The sequence below is a fragment of the Somniosus microcephalus genome, unplaced genomic scaffold, assembly GCF_052327205.1.
Source record: "Somniosus microcephalus isolate GS21.2 unplaced genomic scaffold, FLI_Smic_1.0 unresolved_chr4, whole genome shotgun sequence".
Taxonomy (NCBI): Eukaryota; Metazoa; Chordata; class Chondrichthyes; order Squaliformes; family Somniosidae; genus Somniosus; species Somniosus microcephalus.
The window spans coordinates 3,135,647-3,156,164 of NW_028225182.1; the positions used below are offsets into that span (position 1 = coordinate 3,135,647).

The following is a 20,518-nucleotide window of genomic DNA, read 5'->3' on the forward strand; positions in this document are numbered from 1 at the left end:
TGTTGTGTTCTCATGTAAAAAATATAATTTTGTCCGAACAGTTTGCCTGGCGCGAAAGGATCTGAATTGCAAAGGAGCAAGCATGAAAAGCTGCGTTGATGTGCTTGCTGCCAGGAGGCTGGCTGCAGCTTCCCTGGTGGTCTAGTGGTTAGGAGTCGGCGCTCTCACCGCCACGGCCCGGGTTCGATTCCCGGTCAGGGAACAGTGCGTTTTGGGGCTGTTTGAATTGCCACCATGCAATGCACCCTTACGGAACAATGCTCCGCCCCTGATTCAACTTTCCGCACCGCTGCTCAACATCACTCTTCATACAGCGATACAAAATGCACATTCTTGATTTCTGTAAAATGCGTGCTGTTTCAAAGTCAGCAGGACTTGATTTCTGTCAAATTTAGACTGGCTGACTTTAAATGTTGCCAACATTTAACTGCAGCTCACAGTGTCAGGGCAGTCACGGTTTTTATCAGTCTTCCGTATATCTCCTTGCCCACTGCATCTCCCGAACAAACTTAGCTTATCACAGGCACGGCTATCGATTATTTTCATTGCCAGTGTGAAAAATGCAAATTTTGAAACTTACCAACGTGTGCAAGCCTGGAATCAGAGAGTCCGTGGCCCCTGATAACTTGAGCATTAAGATGATCATTAGCCCTTCCTGTATTGCTCAGTAGCCCACTGTGCGAGGAACTAAGAACCACGGGCATTTTCACTTCTGTGTGGGGCTCAGCACCATACCTGCAGCTGAAGATTGAACTTGATTTGGCTCGTGATCAGTGCGGCTCAGTGAGACTTCGGCCCGTCTCTCCCTTCGCAACCCATCAGTGTGGAGAAAAGAACAGGGAATTTTACACATGTGTTGTGCTCTGTAACTTTATTTGAACATGTCATTGCATTTCACGCTGTGTCCAACACGGTGAGGTCCCCCGTGCTGTGTCAGCTTTGTATCTTTATCAACACTGCAGCTTTACATTAACAGAACCTGAGCTCCGAGATCTGGTCGGGTCACATTGCCCGAAGTGAGGAATGAGCGAGAGGGGCAATTCCACCCGGGGATAGAAAATCCTCCAAAAGAACGACAGAATACTGCGTTTGACGTGAAGCCGAAATAGCTCAGTTGGGAGAGCGTTAGACTGAAGATCTAAAGGTTCCTGGTTCGATCCCGGGTTTCGGCAGGTTTTAGTTACTTTCTGTCTCCTTCACTACAAAAGGTACGAATCAAGAGAAATTTTACGCTCCTGATGACGCGTTTCCCAAACGAATGGGAGTGAAACCACGTCGGACATGCTGGATCCGGCTCCAACCGTCCGCTGCAGGTTCGAATTCAGTCGGGGTCCCGCCGTCTGCTTTTATACCGGGACAGTGTTTGTGGGAGGGGCTGTGGTGCGACAAAAATTTTTAGAATGAGGTTTGTTAGACCAGTCTTTCTGTTACTTTGGATTTACACTCTGCCCAGTTGTATATACGAACAGTTAACAATGTTTAAGCGATGTGGTGTGTTCAATGTTTGTGCAGTAACTCGGTCACCCAGTGTGAGCCTGAAAGACAATTTTCCAGCCTAGGTTCGAGCCTGGCCAACGGGAGCATTGTGGCCGGTTAGCTCAGTTGGTGAGAGCGTGGTGCTAATAACGCCAAGGTCGCGGGTTCGATCCCCGTACGGGCCATCAGGATGTTTTCATAATTTTACGCTTTTCCCGCACATTTCCAATACAAACTTTATAAGGAAGCCAATGCACACAGACTCTCACGGGGGATATATTTGGATTAACATCCTTTGCCACCGGGGCTGAGAGACACATCTTTCTGGTCTTTCTGGGTTTGCTGTTGAAAGTTGAACAGGCGGCATGTTGCCGATAAGTGTCACAGGCAGGTAATACACAGACAGAGCGGCTCTGACCCCGCGAGATGTTAAAAGGCTTCAGTTCAGGACAAATGCATCAATGAATTGTTCGCCCAGCACCGAGAGAGACAACATCCAGAGAAAAACACAGGAGGAAATCGATTTCAAGTGGATGCCTACCCGCACTTGGTGCCGTGCTTTCGCGAACACGTCTGTTGTGTTCTCATGTAAAAAATATAATTTTGTCCGAACAGTTTGCCTGGCGCGAAAGGATCTGAATTGCAAAGGAGCAAGCATGAAAAGCTGCGTTGATGTGCTTGCTGCCAGGAGGCTGGCTGCAGCTTCCCTGGTGGTCTAGTGGTTAGGATTCGGCGCTCTCACCGCCGCGGCCCGGGTTCGATTCCCGGTCAGGGAACAGTGCGTTTTGGGGCTGTTTGAATTGCCACCATGCAATGCACCCTTACGGAACAATGCTCCGCCCCTGATTCAACTTTCCACACCGCTGCTCAACATCACTCTTCATACAGCGATACAAAATGCACATTCTTGATTTCTGTAAAATGCGTGCTGTTTCAAAGTCAGCAGGACTTGATTTCTGTCAAATTAAGACTGGCTGACTTTAAATGTTGCCAACATTTAACTGCAGCTCACAGTGTCAGGGCAGTCACGGTTTTTATCAGTCTTCCGTATATCTCCTTGCCCACTGCATCTCCCGAACAAACTTAGCTTATCACAGGCACGGCTATCGATTATTTTCATTGCCAGTGTGAAAAATGCAAATTTTGAAACTTACCAACGTGTGCAAGCCTGGAATCAGAGAGTCCGTGGCCCCTGATAACTTGAGCATTAAGATGATCATTAGCCCTTCCTGTATTGCTCAGTAGCCCACTGTGCGAGGAACTAAGAACCACGGGCATTTTCACTTCTGTGTGGGGCTCAGCACCATACCTGCAGCTGAAGATTGAACTTGATTTGGCTCGTGATCAGTGCGGCTCAGTGAGACTTCGGCCCGTCTCTCCCTTCGCAACCCATCAGTGTGGAGAAAAGAACAGGGAATTTTACACATGTGTTGTGCTCTGTAACTTTATTTGAACATGTCATTGCATTTCACGCTGTGTCCAACACGGTGAGGTCCCCCGTGCTGTGTCAGCTTTGTATCTTTATCAACACTGCAGCTTTACATTAACAGAACCTGAGCTCCGAGATCTGGTCGGGTCACATTGCCCGAAGTGAGGAATGAGCGAGAGGGGCAATTCCACCCGGGGATAGAAAATCCTCCAAAAGAACGACAGAATACTGCGTTTGACGTGAAGCCGAAATAGCTCAGTTGGGAGAGCGTTAGACTGAAGATCTAAAGGTCCCTGGTTCGATCCCGGGTTTCGGCAGGTTTTAGTTACTTTCTGTCTCCTTCACTACAAAAGGTACGAATCAAGAGAAATTTTACGCTCCTGATGACGCGTTTCCCAAACGAATGGGAGTGACACCACGTCGGACATGCTGGATCCGGCTCCAACCGTCCGCTGCAGGTTCGAATTCAGTCGGGGTCACGCCGTCTGCTTTTATACCGGGACAGTGTTTGTGGGAGGGGCTGTGGTGCGACAAAAAATTTTAGAATGAGGTTTGTTAGACCAGTCTTTCTGTTACTTTGGATTTACACTCTGCCCAGTTGTATATACGAACAGTTAACAATGTTTAAGCGATGTTGTGTGTTCAATGTTTGTGCAGTAACTCGGTCACCCAGTGTGAGCCTGAATGACAATTTCCCAGCCTAGGTTCGAGCCTGGCCAACGGGAGCATTGTGGCCGGTTAGCTCAGTTGGTGAGAGCGTGGTGCTAATAACGCCAAGGTCGCGGGTTCGATCCCCGTACGGGCCATCAGGATGTTTTCATAATTTTACGCTTTTCCCGCACATTTCCAATACAAATTTTATAAGGAAGCCAATGCACACAGACTCTCACGGGGGATATATTTGGATTAACATCCTTTGCCACCGGGGCTGAGAGACACATCTTTCTGTTCTTTTGTCTTTCTGGGTTTGCTGTTGAAAGTTGAACAGGCGGCATGTTGCCGATAAGTGTCACAGGCAGGTAATACACAGACAGAGCGGCTCTGACCCCGCGAGATGGGTAAAAGGCTTCAGTTCAGGACAAATGCATCAATGAATTGTTCGCCCAGCACCGAGAGAGACAACATCCAGAGAAAAACACAGGAGGAAATCGATTTCAAGTGGATGCCTACCCGCACTTGGTGCCGTGCTTTCGCGAACACGTCTGTTGTGTTCTCATGTAAAAAATATAATTTTGTCCGAACAGTTTGCCTGGCGCGAAAGGATCTGAATTGCAAAGGAGCAAGCATGAAAAGCTGCGTTGATGTGCTTGCTGCCAGGAGGCTGGCTGCAGCTTCCCTGGTGGTCTAGTGGTTAGGATTCGGCGCTCTCACCGCCGCGGCCCGTGTTCGATTCCCGGTCAGGGAACAGTGCGTTTTGGGGCTGTTTGAATTGCCAGCATGCAATGCACCCTTACGGAACAATGCTCCGCCCCTGATTCAACTTTCCACACCGCTGCTCAACATCACTCTTCATACAGCGATACAAAATGCACATTCTTGATTTCTGTAAAATGCGTGCTGTTTCAAAGTCAGCAGGACTTGATTTCTGTCAAATTTAGACTGGCTGACTTTAAATGTTGCCAACATTTAACTGCAGCTCACAGTGTCAGGGCAGTCACGGTTTTTATCAGTCTTCCGTATATCTCCTTGCCCACTGCATCTCCCGAACAAACTTAGCTTATCACAGGCACGGCTATCGATTATTTTCATTGCCAGTGTGAAAAATGCAAATTTTGAAACTTACCAACGTGTGCAAGCCTGGAATCAGAGAGTCCGTGGCCCCTGATAACTTGAGCATTAAGATGATCATTAGCCCTTCCTGTATTGCTCAGTAGCCCACTGTGCGAGGAACTAAGAACCACGGGCATTTTAACTTCTGTGTGGGGCTCAGCACCATACCTGCAGCTGAAGATTGAACTTGATTTGGCTCGTGATCAGTGCGGCTCAGTGAGACTTCGGCCCGTCTCTCCCTTCGCAACCCATCAGTGTGGAGAAAAGAACAGGGAATTTTACACATGTGTTGTGCTCTGTAACTTTATTTGAACATGTCATTGCATTACACGGTGAGGTCCCCCGTGCTGTGTCAGCTTTGTATCTTTATCAACACTGCAGCTTTACATTAACAGAACCTGAGCTCCGAGATCTGGTCGGGTCACATTGCCCGAAGTGAGGAATGAGCGAGAGGGGCAATTCCACCCGGGGATAGAAAATCCTCCAAAAGAACGACAGAATACTGCGTTTGACGTGAAGCCGAAATAGCTCAGTTGGGAGAGCGTTAGACTGAAGATCTAAAGGTCCCTGGTTCGATCCCGGGTTTCGGCAGGTTTTAGTTACTTTCTGTCTCCTTCACTACAAAAGGTACGAATCAAGAGAAATTTTACGCTCCTGATGACGCGTTTCCCAAACGAATGGGAGTGACACCACGTCGGACATGCTGGATCCGGCTCCAACCGTCCGCTGCAGGTTCGAATTCAGTCGGGGTCCCGCCGTCTGCTTTTATACCGGGACAGTGTTTGTGGGAGGGGCTGTGGTGCGACAAAAAATTTTAGAATGAGGTTTGTTAGACCAGTCTTTCTGTTACTTTGGATTTACACTCTGCCCAGTTGTATATACGAACAGTTAACAATGTTTAAGCGATGTGGTGTGTTCAATGTTTGTGCAGTAACTCGGTCACCCAGTGTGAGCCTGAATGACAATTTCCCAGCCTAGGTTCGAGCCTGGCCAACGGGAGCATTGTGGCCGGTTAGCTCAGTTGGTGAGAGCGTGGTGCTAATAACGCCAAGGTCGCGGGTTCGATCCCCGTACGGGCCATCAGGATGTTTTCATAATTTTACGCTTTTCCCGCACATTTCCAATACAAACTTTATAAGGAAGCCAATGCACACAGACTCTCACGGGGGATATATTTGGATTAACATCCTTTGCCACCGGGGCTGAGAGACACATCTTTCTGTTCTTTTGTCTTTCTGGGTTTGCTGTTGAAAGTTGAACAGGCGGCATGTTGCCGATAAGTGTCACAGGCAGGTAATACACAGACAGAGCGGCTCTGACCCCGCGAGATGGGTAAAAGGCTTCAGTTCAGGACAAATGCATCAATGAATTGTTCGCCCAGCACCGAGAGAGACAACATCCAGAGAAAAACACAGGAGGAAATCGATTTCAAGTGGATGCCTACCCGCACTTGGTGCCGTGCTTTCGCGAACACGTCTGTTGTGTTCTCATGTAAAAAATATAATTTTGTCCGAACAGTTTGCCTGGCGCGAAAGGATCTGAATTGCAAAGGAGCAAGCATGAAAAGCTGCGTTGATGTGCTTGCTGCCAGGAGGCTGGCTGCAGCTTCCCTGGTGGTCTAGTGGTTAGGATTCGGCGCTCTCACCGCCGCGGCCCGTGTTCGATTCCCGGTCAGGGAACAGTGCGTTTTGGGGCTGTTTGAATTGCCAGCATGCAATGCACCCTTACGGAACAATGCTCCGCCCCTGATTCAACTTTCCACACCGCTGCTCAACATCACTCTTCATACAGCGATACAAAATGCACATTCTTGATTTCTGTAAAATGCGTGCTGTTTCAAAGTCAGCAGGACTTGATTTCTGTCAAATTTAGACTGGCTGACTTTAAATGTTGCCAACATTTAACTGCAGCTCACAGTGTCAGGGCAGTCACGGTTTTTATCAGTCTTCCGTATATCTCCTTGCCCACTGCATCTCCCGAACAAACTTAGCTTATCACAGGCACGGCTATCGATTATTTTCATTGCCAGTGTGAAAAATGCAAATTTTGAAACTTACCAACGTGTGCAAGCCTGGAATCAGAGAGTCCGTGGCCCCTGATAACTTGAGCATTAAGATGATCATTAGCCCTTCCTGTATTGCTCAGTAGCCCACTGTGCGAGGAACTAAGAACCACGGGCATTTTCACTTCTGTGTGGGGCTCAGCACCATACCTGCAGCTGAAGATTGAACTTGATTTGGCTCGTGATCAGTGCGGCTCAGTGAGACTTCGGCCCGTCTCTCCCTTCGCAACCCATCAGTGTGGAGAAAAGAACAGGGAATTTTACACATGTGTTGTGCTCTGTAACTTTATTTGAACATGTCATTGCATTTCACGCTGTGTCCAACACGGTGAGGTCCCCCGTGCTGTGTCAGCTTTGTATCTTTATCAACACTGCAGCTTTACATTAACAGAACCTGAGCTCCGAGATCTGGTCGGGTCACATTGCCCGAAGTGAGGAATGAGCGAGAGGGGCAATTCCACCCGGGGATAGAAAATCCTCCAAAAGAACGACAGAATACTGCGTTTGACGTGAAGCCGAAATAGCTCAGTTGGGAGAGCGTTAGACTGAAGATCTAAAGGTCCCTGGTTCGATCCCGGGTTTCGGCAGGTTTTAGTTACTTTCTGTCTCCTTCACTACAAAAGGTACAAATCAAGAGAAATTTTACGCTCCTGATGACGCGTTTCCCAAACGAATGGGAGTGAAACCACGTCGGACATGCTGGATCCGGCTCCAACCGTCCGCTGCAGGTTCGAATTCAGTCGGGGTCCCGCCGTCTGCTTTTATACCGGGACAGTGTTTGTGGGAGGGGCTGTGGTGCGACAAAAAATTTTAGAATGAGGTTTGTTAGACCAGTCTTTCTGTTACTTTGGATTTACACTCTGCCCAGTTGTATATACGAACAGTTAACAATGTTTAAGCGATGTGGTGTGTTCAATGTTTGTGCAGTAACTCGGTCACCCAGTGTGAGCCTGAAAGACAATTTTCCAGCCTAGATTCGAGCCTGGCCAACGGGAGCATTGCGGCCGGTTAGCTCAGTTGGTGAGAGCGTGGTGCTAATAACGCCAAGGTCGCGGGTTCGATCCCCGTACGGGCCATCAGGATGTTTTCATAATTTTACGCTTTTCCCGCACATTTCCAATACAAACTTTATAAGGAAGCCAATGCACACAGACTCTCACGGGGGATATATTTGGATTAACATCCTTTGCCACCGGGGCTGAGAGACACATCTTTCTGTTCTTTTGTCTTTCTGGGTTTGCTGTTGAAAGTTGAACAGGCGGCATGTTGCCGATAAGTGTCACAGGCAGGTAATACACAGACAGAGCGGCTCTGACCCCGCGAGATGGGTAAAAGGCTTCAGTTCAGGACAAATGCATCAATGAATTGTTCGCCCAGCACCGAGAGAGACAACATCCAGAGAAAAACACAGGAGGAAATCGATTTCAAGTGGATGCCTACCCGCACTTGGTGCCGTGCTTTCGCGAACACGTCTGTTGTGTTCTCATGTAAAAAATATAATTTTGTCCGAACAGTTTGCCTGGCGCGAAAGGATCTGAATTGCAAAGGAGCAAGCATGAAAAGCTGCGTTGATGTGCTTGCTGCCAGGAGGCTGGCTGCAGCTTCCCTGGTGGTCTAGTGGTTAGGATTCGGCGCTCTCACCGCCGCGGCCTGTGTTCGATTCCCGGTCAGGGAACAGTGCGTTTTGGGGCTGTTTGAATTGACAGCATGCAATGCACCCTTACGGAACAATGCTCCGCCCCTGATTCAACTTTCCACACCGCTGCTCAACATCACTCTTCATACAGCGATACAAAATGCACATTCTTGATTTCTGTAAAATGCGTGCTGTTTCAAAGTCAGCAGGACTTGATTTCTGTCAAATTTAGACTGGCTGACTTTAAATGTTGCCAACATTTAACTGCAGCTCACAGTGTCAGGGCAGTCACGGTTTTTATCAGTCTTCCGTATATCTCCTTGCCCACTGCATCTCCCGAACAAACTTAGCTTATCACAGGCACGGCTATCGATTATTTTCATTGCCAGTGTGAAAAATGCAAATTTTGAAACTTACCAACGTGTGCAAGCCTGGAATCAGAGAGTCCGTGGCCCCTGATAACTTGAGCATTAAGATGATCATTAGCCCTTCCTGTATTGCTCAGTAGCCCACTGTGCGAGGAACTAAGAACCACGGGCATTTTCACTTCTGTGTGGGGCTCAGCACCATACCTGCAGCTGAAGATTGAACTTGATTTGGCTCGTGATCAGTGCGGCTCAGTGAGACTTCGGCCCGTCTCTCCCTTCGCAACCCATCAGTGTGGAGAAAAGAACAGGGAATTTTACACATGTGTTGTGCTCTGTAACTTTATTTGAACATGTCATTGCATTTCACGCTGTGTCCAACACGGTGAGGTCCCCCGTGCTGTGTCAGCTTTGTATCTTTATCAACACTGCAGCTTTACATTAACAGAACCTGAGCTCCGAGATCTGGTCGGGTCACATTGCCCGAAGTGAGGAATGAGCGAGAGGGGCAATTCCACCCGGGGATAGAAAATCCTCCAAAAGAACGACAGAATACTGCGTTTGACGTGAAGCCGAAATAGCTCAGTTGGGAGAGCGTTAGACTGAAGATCTAAAGGTCCCTGGTTCGATCCCGGGTTTCGGCAGGTTTTAGTTACTTTCTGTCTCCTTCACTACAAAAGGTACGAATCAAGAGAAATTTTACGCTCCTGATGACGCGTTTCCCAAACGAATGGGAGTGAAACCACGTCGGACATGCTGGATCCGGCTCCAACCGTCCGCTGCAGGTTCGAATTCAGTCGGGGTCCCGCCGTCTGCTTTTATACCGGGACAGTGTTTGTGGGAGGGGCTGTGGTGCGACAAAAAATTTTAGAATGAGGTTTGTTAGACCAGTCTTTCTGTTACTTTGGATTTACACTCTGCCCAGTTGTATATACGAACAGTTAACAATGTTTAAGCGATGTGGTGTGTTCAATGTTTGTGCAGTAACTCGGTCACCCAGTGTGAGCCTGAAAGACAATTTTCCAGCCTAGATTCGAGCCTGGCCAACGGGAGCATTGTGGCCGGTTAGCTCAGTTGGTGAGAGCGTGGTGCTAATAACGCCAAGGTCGCGGGTTCGATCCCCGTACGGGCCATCAGGATGTTTTCATAATTTTACGCTTTTCCCGCACATTTCCAATACAAACTTTATAAGGAAGCCAATGCACACAGACTCTCACGGGGGATATATTTGGATTAACATCCTTTGCCACCGGGGCTGAGAGACACATCTTTCTGTTCTTTTGTCTTTCTGGGTTTGCTGTTGAAAGTTGAACAGGCGGCATGTTGCCGATAAGTGTCACAGGCAGGTAATACACAGACAGAGCGGCTCTGACCCCGCGAGATGGGTAAAAGGCTTCAGTTCAGGACAAATGCATCAATGAATTGTTCGCCCAGCACCGAGAGAGACAACATCCAGAGAAAAACACAGGAGGAAATCGATTTCAAGTGGATGCCTACCCGCACTTGGTGCCGTGCTTTCGCGAACACGTCTGTTGTGTTCTCATGTAAAAAATATAATTTTGTCCGAACAGTTTGCCTGGCGCGAAAGGATCTGAATTGCAAAGGAGCAAGCATGAAAAGCTGCGTTGATGTGCTTGCTGCCAGGAGGCTGGCTGCAGCTTCCCTGGTGGTCTAGTGGTTAGGATTCGGCGCTCTCACCGCCGCGGCCCGGGTTCGATTCCCGGTCAGGGAACAGTGCGTTTTGGGGCTGTTTGAATTGCCACCATGCAATGCACCCTTACGGAACAATGCTCCGCCCCTGATTCAACTTTCCACACCGCTGCTCAACATCACTCTTCATACAGCGATACAAAATGCACATTCTTGATTTCTGTAAAATGCGTGCTGTTTGAAAGTCAGCAGGACTTGATTTCTGTCAAATTTAGACTGGCTGACTTTAAATGTTGCCAACATTTAACTGCAGCTCACAGTGTCAGGGCAGTCACGGTTTTTATCAGTCTTCCGTATATCTCCTTGCCCACTGCATCTCCCGAACAAACTTAGCTTATCACAGGCACGGCTATCGATTATTTTCATTGCCAGTGTGAAAAATGCAAATTTTGAAACTTAGCAACGTGTGCAAGCCTGGAATCAGAGAGTCCGTGGCCCCTGATAACTTGAGCATTAAGATGATCATTAGCCCTTCCTGTATTGCTCAGTAGCCCACTGTGCGAGGAACTAAGAACCACGGGCATTTTCACTTCTGTGTGGGGCTCAGCACCATACCTGCAGCTGAAGATTGAACTTGATTTGGCTCGTGATCAGTGCGGCTCAGTGAGACTTCGGCCCGTCTCTCCCTTCGCAACCCATCAGTGTGGAGAAAAGAACAGGGAATTTTACACATGTGTTGTGCTCTGTAACTTTATTTGAACATGTCATTGCATTTCACGCTGTGTCCAACACGGTGAGGTCCCCCGTGCTGTGTCAGCTTTGTATCTTTATCAACACTGCAGCTTTACATTAACAGAACCTGAGCTCCGAGATCTGGTCGGGTCACATTGCCCGAAGTGAGGAATGAGCGAGAGGGGCAATTCCACCCGGGGATAGAAAATCCTCCAAAAGAACGACAGAATACTGCGTTTGACGTGAAGCCGAAATAGCTCAGTTGGGAGAGCGTTAGACTGATAGATCTAAAGGTCCCTGGTTCGATCCCGGGTTTCGGCAGGTTTTAGTTACTTTCTGTCTCCTTCACTACAAAAAGTACGAATCAAGAGAAATTTTACGCTCCTGATGACGCGTTTCCCAAACGAATGGGAGTGACACCACGTCGGACATGCTGGATCCGGCTCCAACCGTCCGCTGCAGGTTCGAATTCAGTCGGGGTCCCGCCGTCTGCTTTTATACCGGGACAGTGTTTGTGGGAGGGGCTGTGGTGCGACAAAATTTTTTAGAATGAGGTTTGTTAGACCAGTCTTTCTGTTACTTTGGATTTACACTCTGCCCAGTTGTATATACGAACAGTTAACAATGTTTAAGCGATGTGGTGTGTTCAATGTTTGTGCAGTAACTCGGTCACCCAGTGTGAGCCTGAAAGACAATTTTCCAGCCTAGGTTCGAGCCTGGCCAACGGGAGCATTGTGGCCGGTTAGCTCAGTTGGTGAGAGCGTGGTGCTAATAACGCCAAGGTCGCGGGTTCGATCCCCGTACGGGCCATCAGGATGTTTTCATAATTTTACGCTTTTCCCGCACATTTCCAATACAAACTTTATAAGGAAGCCAATGCACACAGACTCTCACGGGGGATATATTTGGATTAACATCCTTTGCCACCGGGGCTGAGAGACACATCTTTCTGTTCTTTTGTCTTTCTGGGTTTGCTGTTGAAAGTTGAACAGGCGGCATGTTGCCGATAAGTGTCACAGGCAGGTAATACACAGACAGAGCGGCTCTGACCCCGCGAGATGGGTAAAAGGCTTCAGTTCAGGACAAATGCATCAATGAATTGTTCGCCCAGCACCGAGAGAGACAACATCCAGAGAAAAACACAGGAGGAAATCGATTTCAAGTGGATGCCTACCCGCACTTGGTGCCGTGCTTTCGCGAACACGTCTGTTGTGTTCTCATGTAAAAAATATAATTTTGTCCGAACAGTTTGCCTGGCGCGAAAGGATCTGAATTGCAAAGGAGCAAGCATGAAAAGCTGCGTTGATGTGCTTGCTGCCAGGAGGCTGGCTGCAGCTTCCCTGGTGGTCTAGTGGTTAGGATTCGGCGCTCTCACCGCCGCGGCCCGTGTTCGATTCCCGGTCAGGGAACAGTGCGTTTTGGGGCTGTTTGAATTGACAGCATGCAATGCACCCTTACGGAACAATGCTCCGCCCCTGATTCAACTTTCCACACCGCTGCTCAACATCACTCTTCATACAGCGATACAAAATGCACATTCTTGATTTCTGTAAAATGCGTGCTGTTTCAAAGTCAGCAGGACTTGATTTCTGTCAAATTTAGACTGGCTGACTTTAAATGTTGCCAACATTTAACTGCAGCTCACAGTGTCAGGGCAGTCACGGTTTTTATCAGTCTTCCGTATATCTCCTTGCCCACTGCATCTCCCGAACAAACTTAGCTTATCACAGGCACGGCTATCGATTATTTTCATTGCCAGTGTGAAAAATGCAAATTTTGAAACTTACCAACGTGTGCAAGCCTGGAATCAGAGAGTCCGTGGCCCCTGATAACTTGAGCATTAAGATGATCATTAGCCCTTCCTGTATTGCTCAGTAGCCCACTGTGCGAGGAACTAAGAACCACGGGCATTTTCACTTCTGTGTGGGGCTCAGCACCATACCTGCAGCTGAAGATTGAACTTGATTTGGCTCGTGATCAGTGCGGCTCAGTGAGACTTCGGCCCGTCTCTCCCTTCGCAACCCATCAGTGTGGAGAAAAGAACAGGGAATTTTACACATGTGTTGTGCTCTGTAACTTTATTTGAACATGTCATTGCATTTCACGCTGTGTCCAACACGGTGAGGTCCCCCGTGCTGTGTCAGCTTTGTATCTTTATCAACACTGCAGCTTTACATTAACAGAACCTGAGCTCCGAGATCTGGTCGGGTCACATTGCCCGAAGTGAGGAATGAGCGAGAGGGGCAATTCCACCCGGGGATAGAAAATCCTCCAAAAGAACGACAGAATACTGCGTTTGACGTGAAGCCGAAATAGCTCAGTTGGGAGAGCGTTAGACTGAAGATCTAAAGGTCCCTGGTTCGATCCCGGGTTTCGGCAGGTTTTAGTTACTTTCTGTCTCCTTCACTACAAAAGGTACGAATCAAGAGAAATTTTACGCTCCTGATGACGCGTTTCCCAAACGAATGGGAGTGAAACCACGTCGGACATGCTGGATCCGGCTCCAACCGTCCGCTGCAGGTTCGAATTCAGTCGGGGTCCCGCCGTCTGCTTTTATACCGGGACAGTGTTTGTGGGAGGGGCTGTGGTGCGACAAAAAATTTTAGAATGAGGTTTGTTAGACCAGTCTTTCTGTTACTTTGGATTTACACTCTGCCCAGTTGTATATACGAACAGTTAACAATGTTTAAGCGATGTGGTGTGTTCAATGTTTGTGCAGTAACTCGGTCACCCAGTGTGAGCCTGAAAGACAATTTTCCAGCCTAGATTCGAGCCTGGCCAACGGGAGCATTGTGGCCGGTTAGCTCAGTTGGTGAGAGCGTGGTGCTAATAACGCCAAGGTCGCGGGTTCGATCCCCGTACGGGCCATCAGGATGTTTTCATAATTTTACGCTTTTCCCGCACATTTCCAATACAAACTTTATAAGGAAGCCAATGCACACAGACTCTCACGGGGGATATATTTGGATTAACATCCTTTGCCACCGGGGCTGAGAGACACATCTTTCTGTTCTTTTGTCTTTCTGGGTTTGCTGTTGAAAGTTGAACAGGCGGCATGTTGCCGATAAGTGTCACAGGCAGGTAATACACAGACAGAGCGGCTCTGACCCCGCGAGATGGGTAAAAGGCTTCAGTTCAGGACAAATGCATCAATGAATTGTTCGCCCAGCACCGAGAGAGACAACATCCAGAGAAAAACACAGGAGGAAATCGATTTCAAGTGGATGCCTACCCGCACTTGGTGCCGTGCTTTCGCGAACACGTCTGTTGTGTTCTCATGTAAAAAATATAATTTTGTCCGAACAGTTTGCCTGGCGCGAAAGGATCTGAATTGCAAAGGAGCAAGCATGAAAAGCTGCGTTGATGTGCTTGCTGCCAGGAGGCTGGCTGCAGCTTCCCTGGTGGTCTAGTGGTTAGGATTCGGCGCTCTCACCGCCGCGGCCCGGGTTCGATTCCCGGTCAGGGAACAGTGCGTTTTGGGGCTGTTTGAATTGCCACCATGCAATGCACCCTTACGGAACAATGCTCCGCCCCTGATTCAACTTTCCACACCGCTGCTCAACATCACTCTTCATACAGCGATACAAAATGCACATTCTTGATTTCTGTAAAATGCGTGCTGTTTGAAAGTCAGCAGGACTTGATTTCTGTCAAATTTAGACTGGCTGACTTTAAATGTTGCCAACATTTAACTGCAGCTCACAGTGTCAGGGCAGTCACGGTTTTTATCAGTCTTCCGTATATCTCCTTGCCCACTGCATCTCCCGAACAAACTTAGCTTATCACAGGCACGGCTATCGATTATTTTCATTGCCAGTGTGAAAAATGCAAATTTTGAAACTTAGCAACGTGTGCAAGCCTGGAATCAGAGAGTCCGTGGCCCCTGATAACTTGAGCATTAAGATGATCATTAGCCCTTCCTGTATTGCTCAGTAGCCCACTGTGCGAGGAACTAAGAACCACGGGCATTTTCACTTCTGTGTGGGGCTCAGCACCATACCTGCAGCTGAAGATTGAACTTGATTTGGCTCGTGATCAGTGCGGCTCAGTGAGACTTCGGCCCGTCTCTCCCTTCGCAACCCATCAGTGTGGAGAAAAGAACAGGGAATTTTACACATGTGTTGTGCTCTGTAACTTTATTTGAACATGTCATTGCATTTCACGCTGTGTCCAACACGGTGAGGTCCCCCGTGCTGTGTCAGCTTTGTATCTTTATCAACACTGCAGCTTTACATTAACAGAACCTGAGCTCCGAGATCTGGTCGGGTCACATTGCCCGAAGTGAGGAATGAGCGAGAGGGGCAATTCCACCCGGGGATAGAAAATCCTCCAAAAGAACGACAGAATACTGCGTTTGACGTGAAGCCGAAATAGCTCAGTTGGGAGAGCGTTAGACTGATAGATCTAAAGGTCCCTGGTTCGATCCCGGGTTTCGGCAGGTTTTAGTTACTTTCTGTCTCCTTCACTACAAAAAGTACGAATCAAGAGAAATTTTACGCTCCTGATGACGCGTTTCCCAAACGAATGGGAGTGACACCACGTCGGACATGCTGGATCCGGCTCCAACCGTCCGCTGCAGGTTCGAATTCAGTCGGGGTCCCGCCGTCTGCTTTTATACCGGGACAGTGTTTGTGGGAGGGGCTGTGGTGCGACAAAATTTTTTAGAATGAGGTTTGTTAGACCAGTCTTTCTGTTACTTTGGATTTACACTCTGCCCAGTTGTATATACGAACAGTTAACAATGTTTAAGCGATGTGGTGTGTTCAATGTTTGTGCAGTAACTCGGTCACCCAGTGTGAGCCTGAAAGACAATTTTCCAGCCTAGGTTCGAGCCTGGCCAACGGGAGCATTGTGGCCGGTTAGCTCAGTTGGTGAGAGCGTGGTGCTAATAACGCCAAGGTCGCGGGTTCGATCCCCGTACGGGCCATCAGGATGTTTTCATAATTTTACGCTTTTCCCGCACATTTCCAATACAAACTTTATAAGGAAGCCAATGCACACAGACTCTCACGGGGGATATATTTGGATTAACATCCTTTGCCACCGGGGCTGAGAGACACATCTTTCTGTTCTTTTGTCTTTCTGGGTTTGCTGTTGAAAGTTGAACAGGCGGCATGTTGCCGATAAGTGTCACAGGCAGGTAATACACAGACAGAGCGGCTCTGACCCCGCGAGATGGGTAAAAGGCTTCAGTTCAGGACAAATGCATCAATGAATTGTTCGCCCAGCACCGAGAGAGACAACATCCAGAGAAAAACACAGGAGGAAATCGATTTCAAGTGGATGCCTACCCGCACTTGGTGCCGTGCTTTCGCGAACACGTCTGTTGTGTTCTCATGTAAAAAATATAATTTTGTCCGAACAGTTTGCCTGGCGCGAAAGGATCTGAATTGCAAAGGAGCAAGCATGAAAAGCTGCGTTGATGTGCTTGCTGCCAGGAGGCTGGCTGCAGCTTCCCTGGTGGTCTAGTGGTTAGGATTCGGCGCTCTCACCGCCGCGGCCTGTGTTCGATTCCCGGTCAGGGAACAGTGCGTTTTGGGGCTGTTTGAATTGACAGCATGCAATGCACCCTTACGGAACAATGCTCCGCCCCTGATTCAACTTTCCACACCGCTGCTCAACATCACTCTTCATACAGCGATACAAAATGCACATTCTTGATTTCTGTAAAATGCGTGCTGTTTCAAAGTCAGCAGGACTTGATTTCTGTCAAATTTAGACTGGCTGACTTTAAATGTTGCCAACATTTAACTGCAGCTCACAGTGTCAGGGCAGTCACGGTTTTTATCAGTCTTCCGTATATCTCCTTGCCCACTGCATCTCCCGAACAAACTTAGCTTATCACAGGCACGGCTATCGATTATTTTCATTGCCAGTGTGAAAAATGCAAATTTTGAAACTTACCAACGTGTGCAAGCCTGGAATCAGAGAGTCCGTGGCCCCTGATAACTTGAGCATTAAGATGATCATTAGCCCTTCCTGTATTGCTCAGTAGCCCACTGTGCGAGGAACTAAGAACCACGGGCATTTTCACTTCTGTGTGGGGCTCAGCACCATACCTGCAGCTGAAGATTGAACTTGATTTGGCTCGTGATCAGTGCGGCTCAGTGAGACTTCGGCCCGTCTCTCCCTTCGCAACCCATCAGTGTGGAGAAAAGAACAGGGAATTTTACACATGTGTTGTGCTCTGTAACTTTATTTGAACATGTCATTGCATTTCACGCTGTGTCCAACACGGTGAGGTCCCCCGTGCTGTGTCAGCTTTGTATCTTTATCAACACTGCAGCTTTACATTAACAGAACCTGAGCTCCGAGATCTGGTCGGGTCACATTGCCCGAAGTGAGGAATGAGCGAGAGGGGCAATTCCACCCGGGGATAGAAAATCCTCCAAAAGAACGACAGAATACTGCGTTTGACGTGAAGCCGAAATAGCTCAGTTGGGAGAGCGTTAGACTGAAGATCTAAAGGTCCCTGGTTCGATCCCGGGTTTCGGCAGGTTTTAGTTACTTTCTGTCTCCTTCACTACAAAAGGTACGAATCAAGAGAAATTTTACGCTCCTGATGACGCGTTTCCCAAACGAATGGGAGTGAAACCACGTCGGACATGCTGGATCCGGCTCCAACCGTCCGCTGCAGGTTCGAATTCAGTCGGGGTCCCGCCGTCTGCTTTTATACCGGGACAGTGTTTGTGGGAGGGGCTGTGGTGCGACAAAAAATTTTAGAATGAGGTTTGTTAGACCAGTCTTTCTGTTACTTTGGATTTACACTCTGCCCAGTTGTATATACGAACAGTTAACAATGTTTAAGCGATGTGGTGTGTTCAATGTTTGTGCAGTAACTCGGTCACCCAGTGTGAGCCTGAAAGACAATTTTCCAGCCTAGATTCGAGCCTGGCCAACGGGAGCATTGTGGCCGGTTAGCTCAGTTGGTGAGAGCGTGGTGCTAATAACGCCAAGGTCGCGGGTTCGATCCCCGTACGGGCCATCAGGATGTTTTCATAATTTTACGCTTTTCCCGCACATTTCCAATACAAACTTTATAAGGAAGCCAATGCACACAGACTCTCACGGGGGATATATTTGGATTAACATCCTTTGCCACCGGGGCTGAGAGACACATCTTTCTGTTCTTTTGTCTTTCTGGGTTTGCTGTTGAAAGTTGAACAGGCGGCATGTTGCCGATAAGTGTCACAGGCAGGTAATACACAGACAGAGCGGCTCTGACCCCGCGAGATGGGTAAAAGGCTTCAGTTCAGGACAAATGCATCAATGAATTGTTCGCCCAGCACCGAGAGAGACAACATCCAGAGAAAAACACAGGAGGAAATCGATTTCAAGTGGATGCCTACCCGCACTTGGTGCCGTGCTTTCGCGAACACGTCTGTTGTGTTCTCATGTAAAAAATATAATTTTGTCCGAACAGTTTGCCTGGCGCGAAAGGATCTGAATTGCAAAGGAGCAAGCATGAAAAGCTGCGTTGATGTGCTTGCTGCCAGGAGGCTGGCTGCAGCTTCCCTGGTGGTCTAGTGGTTAGGATTCGGCGCTCTCACCGCCGCGGCCCGGGTTCGATTCCCGGTCAGGGAACAGTGCGTTTTGGGGCTGTTTGAATTGCCACCATGCAATGCACCCTTACGGAACAATGCTCCGCCCCTGATTCAACTTTCCACACCGCTGCTCAACATCACTCTTCATACAGCGATACAAAATGCACATTCTTGATTTCTGTAAAATGCGTGCTGTTTGAAAGTCAGCAGGACTTGATTTCTGTCAAATTTAGACTGGCTGACTTTAAATGTTGCCAACATTTAACTGCAGCTCACAGTGTCAGGGCAGTCACGGTTTTTATCAGTCTTCCGTATATCTCCTTGCCCACTGCATCTCCCGAACAAACTTAGCTTATCACAGGCACGGCTATCGATTATTTTCATTGCCAGTGTGAAAAATGCAAATTTTGAAACTTAGCAACGTGTGCAAGCCTGGAATCAGAGAGTCCGTGGCCCCTGATAACTTGAGCATTAAGATGATCATTAGCCCTTCCTGTATTGCTCAGTAGCCCACTGTGCGAGGAACTAAGAACCACGGGCATTTTCACTTCTGTGTGGGGCTCAGCACCATACCTGCAGCTGAAGATTGAACTTGATTTGGCTCGTGATCAGTGCGGCTCAGTGAGACTTCGGCCCGTCTCTCCCTTCGCAACCCATCAGTGTGGAGAAAAGAACAGGGAATTTTACACATGTGTTGTGCTCTGTAACTTTATTTGAACATGTCATTGCATTTCACGCTGTGTCCAACACGGTGAGGTCCCCCGTGCTGTGTCAGCTTTGTATCTTTATCAACACTGCAGCTTTACATTAACAGAACCTGAGCTCCGAGATCTGGTCGGGTCACATTGCCCGAAGTGAGGAATGAGCGAGAGGGGCAATTCCACCCGGGGATAGAAAATCCTCCAAAAGAACGACAGAATACTGCGTTTGACGTGAAGCCGAAATAGCTCAGTTGGGAGAGCGTTAGACTGATAGATCTAAAGGTCCCTGGTTCGATCCCGGGTTTCGGCAGGTTTTAGTTACTTTCTGTCTCCTTCACTACAAAAAGTACGAATCAAGAGAAATTTTACGCTCCTGATGACGCGTTTCCCAAACGAATGGGAGTGACACCACGTCGGACATGCTGGATCCGGCTCCAACCGTCCGCTGCAGGTTCGAATTCAGTCGGGGTCCCGCCGTCTGCTTTTATACCGGGACAGTGTTTGTGGGAGGGGCTGTGGTGCGACAAAATTTTTTAGAATGAGGTTTGTTAGACCAGTCTTTCTGTTACTTTGGATTTACACTCTGCCCAGTTGTATATACGAACAGTTAACAATGTTTAAGCGATGTGGTGTGTTCAATGTTTGTGCAGTAACTCGGTCACCCAGTGTGAGCCTGAAAGACAATTTTCCAGCCTAGGTTCGAGCCTGGCCAACGGGAGCATTGTGGCCGGTTAGCTCAGTTGGTGAGAGTCGTGGTGCTAATAACGCCAAGGTCGCGGGTTCGATCCCCGTACGGGCCATCAGGATGTTTTCATAATTTTACGCTTTTCCCGCACATTTCCAATACAAACTTTATAAGGAAGCCAATGCACACAGACTCTCACGGGGGATATATTTGGATTAACATCCTTTGCCACCGGGGCTGAGAGACACATCTTTCTGTTCTTTTGTCTTTCTGGGTTTGCTGTTGAAAGTTGAACAGGCGGCATGTTGCCGATAAGTGTCACAGGCAGGTAATACACAGACAGAGCGGCTCTGACCCCGCGAGATGGGTAAAAGGCTTCAGTTCAGGACAAATGCATCAATGAATTGTTCGCCCAGCACCGAGAGAGACAACATCCAGAGAAAAACACAGGAGGAAATCGATTTCAAG

The 20,518-nt window shown here is 48.3% G+C and overlaps 23 non-coding genes across 23 annotated transcripts; all 23 read left to right on the forward strand.

Moving 5' to 3' along the window:
- Nucleotides 1-1,099: 1,099 nt before the first annotated feature.
- On the forward strand, nucleotides 1,100-1,172 carry trnaf-gaa (transfer RNA phenylalanine (anticodon GAA)). Its single transcript has one exon. It is a non-coding gene; the product is annotated as a tRNA-Phe (tRNA).
- A 415-nt stretch (nucleotides 1,173-1,587) lies between these two features.
- trnai-aau (transfer RNA isoleucine (anticodon AAU)) lies at nucleotides 1,588-1,661 on the forward strand. The gene has a single exon. It is a non-coding gene; the product is annotated as a tRNA-Ile (tRNA).
- A 519-nt stretch (nucleotides 1,662-2,180) lies between these two features.
- On the forward strand, nucleotides 2,181-2,252 carry trnae-cuc (transfer RNA glutamic acid (anticodon CUC)). The gene has a single exon. It is a non-coding gene; the product is annotated as a tRNA-Glu (tRNA).
- Nucleotides 2,253-3,149: 897 nt separating this feature from the next.
- On the forward strand, nucleotides 3,150-3,222 carry trnaf-gaa (transfer RNA phenylalanine (anticodon GAA)). Its single transcript has one exon. It is a non-coding gene; the product is annotated as a tRNA-Phe (tRNA).
- Nucleotides 3,223-3,637: 415 nt separating this feature from the next.
- trnai-aau (transfer RNA isoleucine (anticodon AAU)) lies at nucleotides 3,638-3,711 on the forward strand. Its single transcript has one exon. It is a non-coding gene; the product is annotated as a tRNA-Ile (tRNA).
- A 1,482-nt stretch (nucleotides 3,712-5,193) lies between these two features.
- Nucleotides 5,194-5,266, forward strand: trnaf-gaa (transfer RNA phenylalanine (anticodon GAA)). Its single transcript has one exon. It is a non-coding gene; the product is annotated as a tRNA-Phe (tRNA).
- Nucleotides 5,267-5,681: 415 nt separating this feature from the next.
- On the forward strand, nucleotides 5,682-5,755 carry trnai-aau (transfer RNA isoleucine (anticodon AAU)). Its single transcript has one exon. It is a non-coding gene; the product is annotated as a tRNA-Ile (tRNA).
- Nucleotides 5,756-7,251: 1,496 nt separating this feature from the next.
- On the forward strand, nucleotides 7,252-7,324 carry trnaf-gaa (transfer RNA phenylalanine (anticodon GAA)). The gene has a single exon. It is a non-coding gene; the product is annotated as a tRNA-Phe (tRNA).
- Nucleotides 7,325-7,739: 415 nt separating this feature from the next.
- Nucleotides 7,740-7,813, forward strand: trnai-aau (transfer RNA isoleucine (anticodon AAU)). The gene has a single exon. It is a non-coding gene; the product is annotated as a tRNA-Ile (tRNA).
- A 1,496-nt stretch (nucleotides 7,814-9,309) lies between these two features.
- Nucleotides 9,310-9,382, forward strand: trnaf-gaa (transfer RNA phenylalanine (anticodon GAA)). The gene has a single exon. It is a non-coding gene; the product is annotated as a tRNA-Phe (tRNA).
- A 415-nt stretch (nucleotides 9,383-9,797) lies between these two features.
- trnai-aau (transfer RNA isoleucine (anticodon AAU)) lies at nucleotides 9,798-9,871 on the forward strand. Its single transcript has one exon. It is a non-coding gene; the product is annotated as a tRNA-Ile (tRNA).
- A 527-nt stretch (nucleotides 9,872-10,398) lies between these two features.
- trnae-cuc (transfer RNA glutamic acid (anticodon CUC)) lies at nucleotides 10,399-10,470 on the forward strand. The gene has a single exon. It is a non-coding gene; the product is annotated as a tRNA-Glu (tRNA).
- An 897-nt stretch (nucleotides 10,471-11,367) lies between these two features.
- trnai-gau (transfer RNA isoleucine (anticodon GAU)) lies at nucleotides 11,368-11,441 on the forward strand. Its single transcript has one exon. It is a non-coding gene; the product is annotated as a tRNA-Ile (tRNA).
- A 415-nt stretch (nucleotides 11,442-11,856) lies between these two features.
- Nucleotides 11,857-11,930, forward strand: trnai-aau (transfer RNA isoleucine (anticodon AAU)). Its single transcript has one exon. It is a non-coding gene; the product is annotated as a tRNA-Ile (tRNA).
- Nucleotides 11,931-13,426: 1,496 nt separating this feature from the next.
- trnaf-gaa (transfer RNA phenylalanine (anticodon GAA)) lies at nucleotides 13,427-13,499 on the forward strand. Its single transcript has one exon. It is a non-coding gene; the product is annotated as a tRNA-Phe (tRNA).
- Nucleotides 13,500-13,914: 415 nt separating this feature from the next.
- On the forward strand, nucleotides 13,915-13,988 carry trnai-aau (transfer RNA isoleucine (anticodon AAU)). Its single transcript has one exon. It is a non-coding gene; the product is annotated as a tRNA-Ile (tRNA).
- A 527-nt stretch (nucleotides 13,989-14,515) lies between these two features.
- On the forward strand, nucleotides 14,516-14,587 carry trnae-cuc (transfer RNA glutamic acid (anticodon CUC)). Its single transcript has one exon. It is a non-coding gene; the product is annotated as a tRNA-Glu (tRNA).
- Nucleotides 14,588-15,484: 897 nt separating this feature from the next.
- Nucleotides 15,485-15,558, forward strand: trnai-gau (transfer RNA isoleucine (anticodon GAU)). The gene has a single exon. It is a non-coding gene; the product is annotated as a tRNA-Ile (tRNA).
- Nucleotides 15,559-15,973: 415 nt separating this feature from the next.
- On the forward strand, nucleotides 15,974-16,047 carry trnai-aau (transfer RNA isoleucine (anticodon AAU)). The gene has a single exon. It is a non-coding gene; the product is annotated as a tRNA-Ile (tRNA).
- Nucleotides 16,048-17,543: 1,496 nt separating this feature from the next.
- trnaf-gaa (transfer RNA phenylalanine (anticodon GAA)) lies at nucleotides 17,544-17,616 on the forward strand. Its single transcript has one exon. It is a non-coding gene; the product is annotated as a tRNA-Phe (tRNA).
- A 415-nt stretch (nucleotides 17,617-18,031) lies between these two features.
- Nucleotides 18,032-18,105, forward strand: trnai-aau (transfer RNA isoleucine (anticodon AAU)). The gene has a single exon. It is a non-coding gene; the product is annotated as a tRNA-Ile (tRNA).
- Nucleotides 18,106-18,632: 527 nt separating this feature from the next.
- Nucleotides 18,633-18,704, forward strand: trnae-cuc (transfer RNA glutamic acid (anticodon CUC)). The gene has a single exon. It is a non-coding gene; the product is annotated as a tRNA-Glu (tRNA).
- Nucleotides 18,705-19,601: 897 nt separating this feature from the next.
- Nucleotides 19,602-19,675, forward strand: trnai-gau (transfer RNA isoleucine (anticodon GAU)). Its single transcript has one exon. It is a non-coding gene; the product is annotated as a tRNA-Ile (tRNA).
- The last annotated feature ends 843 nt before the right edge of the window (nucleotides 19,676-20,518 follow it).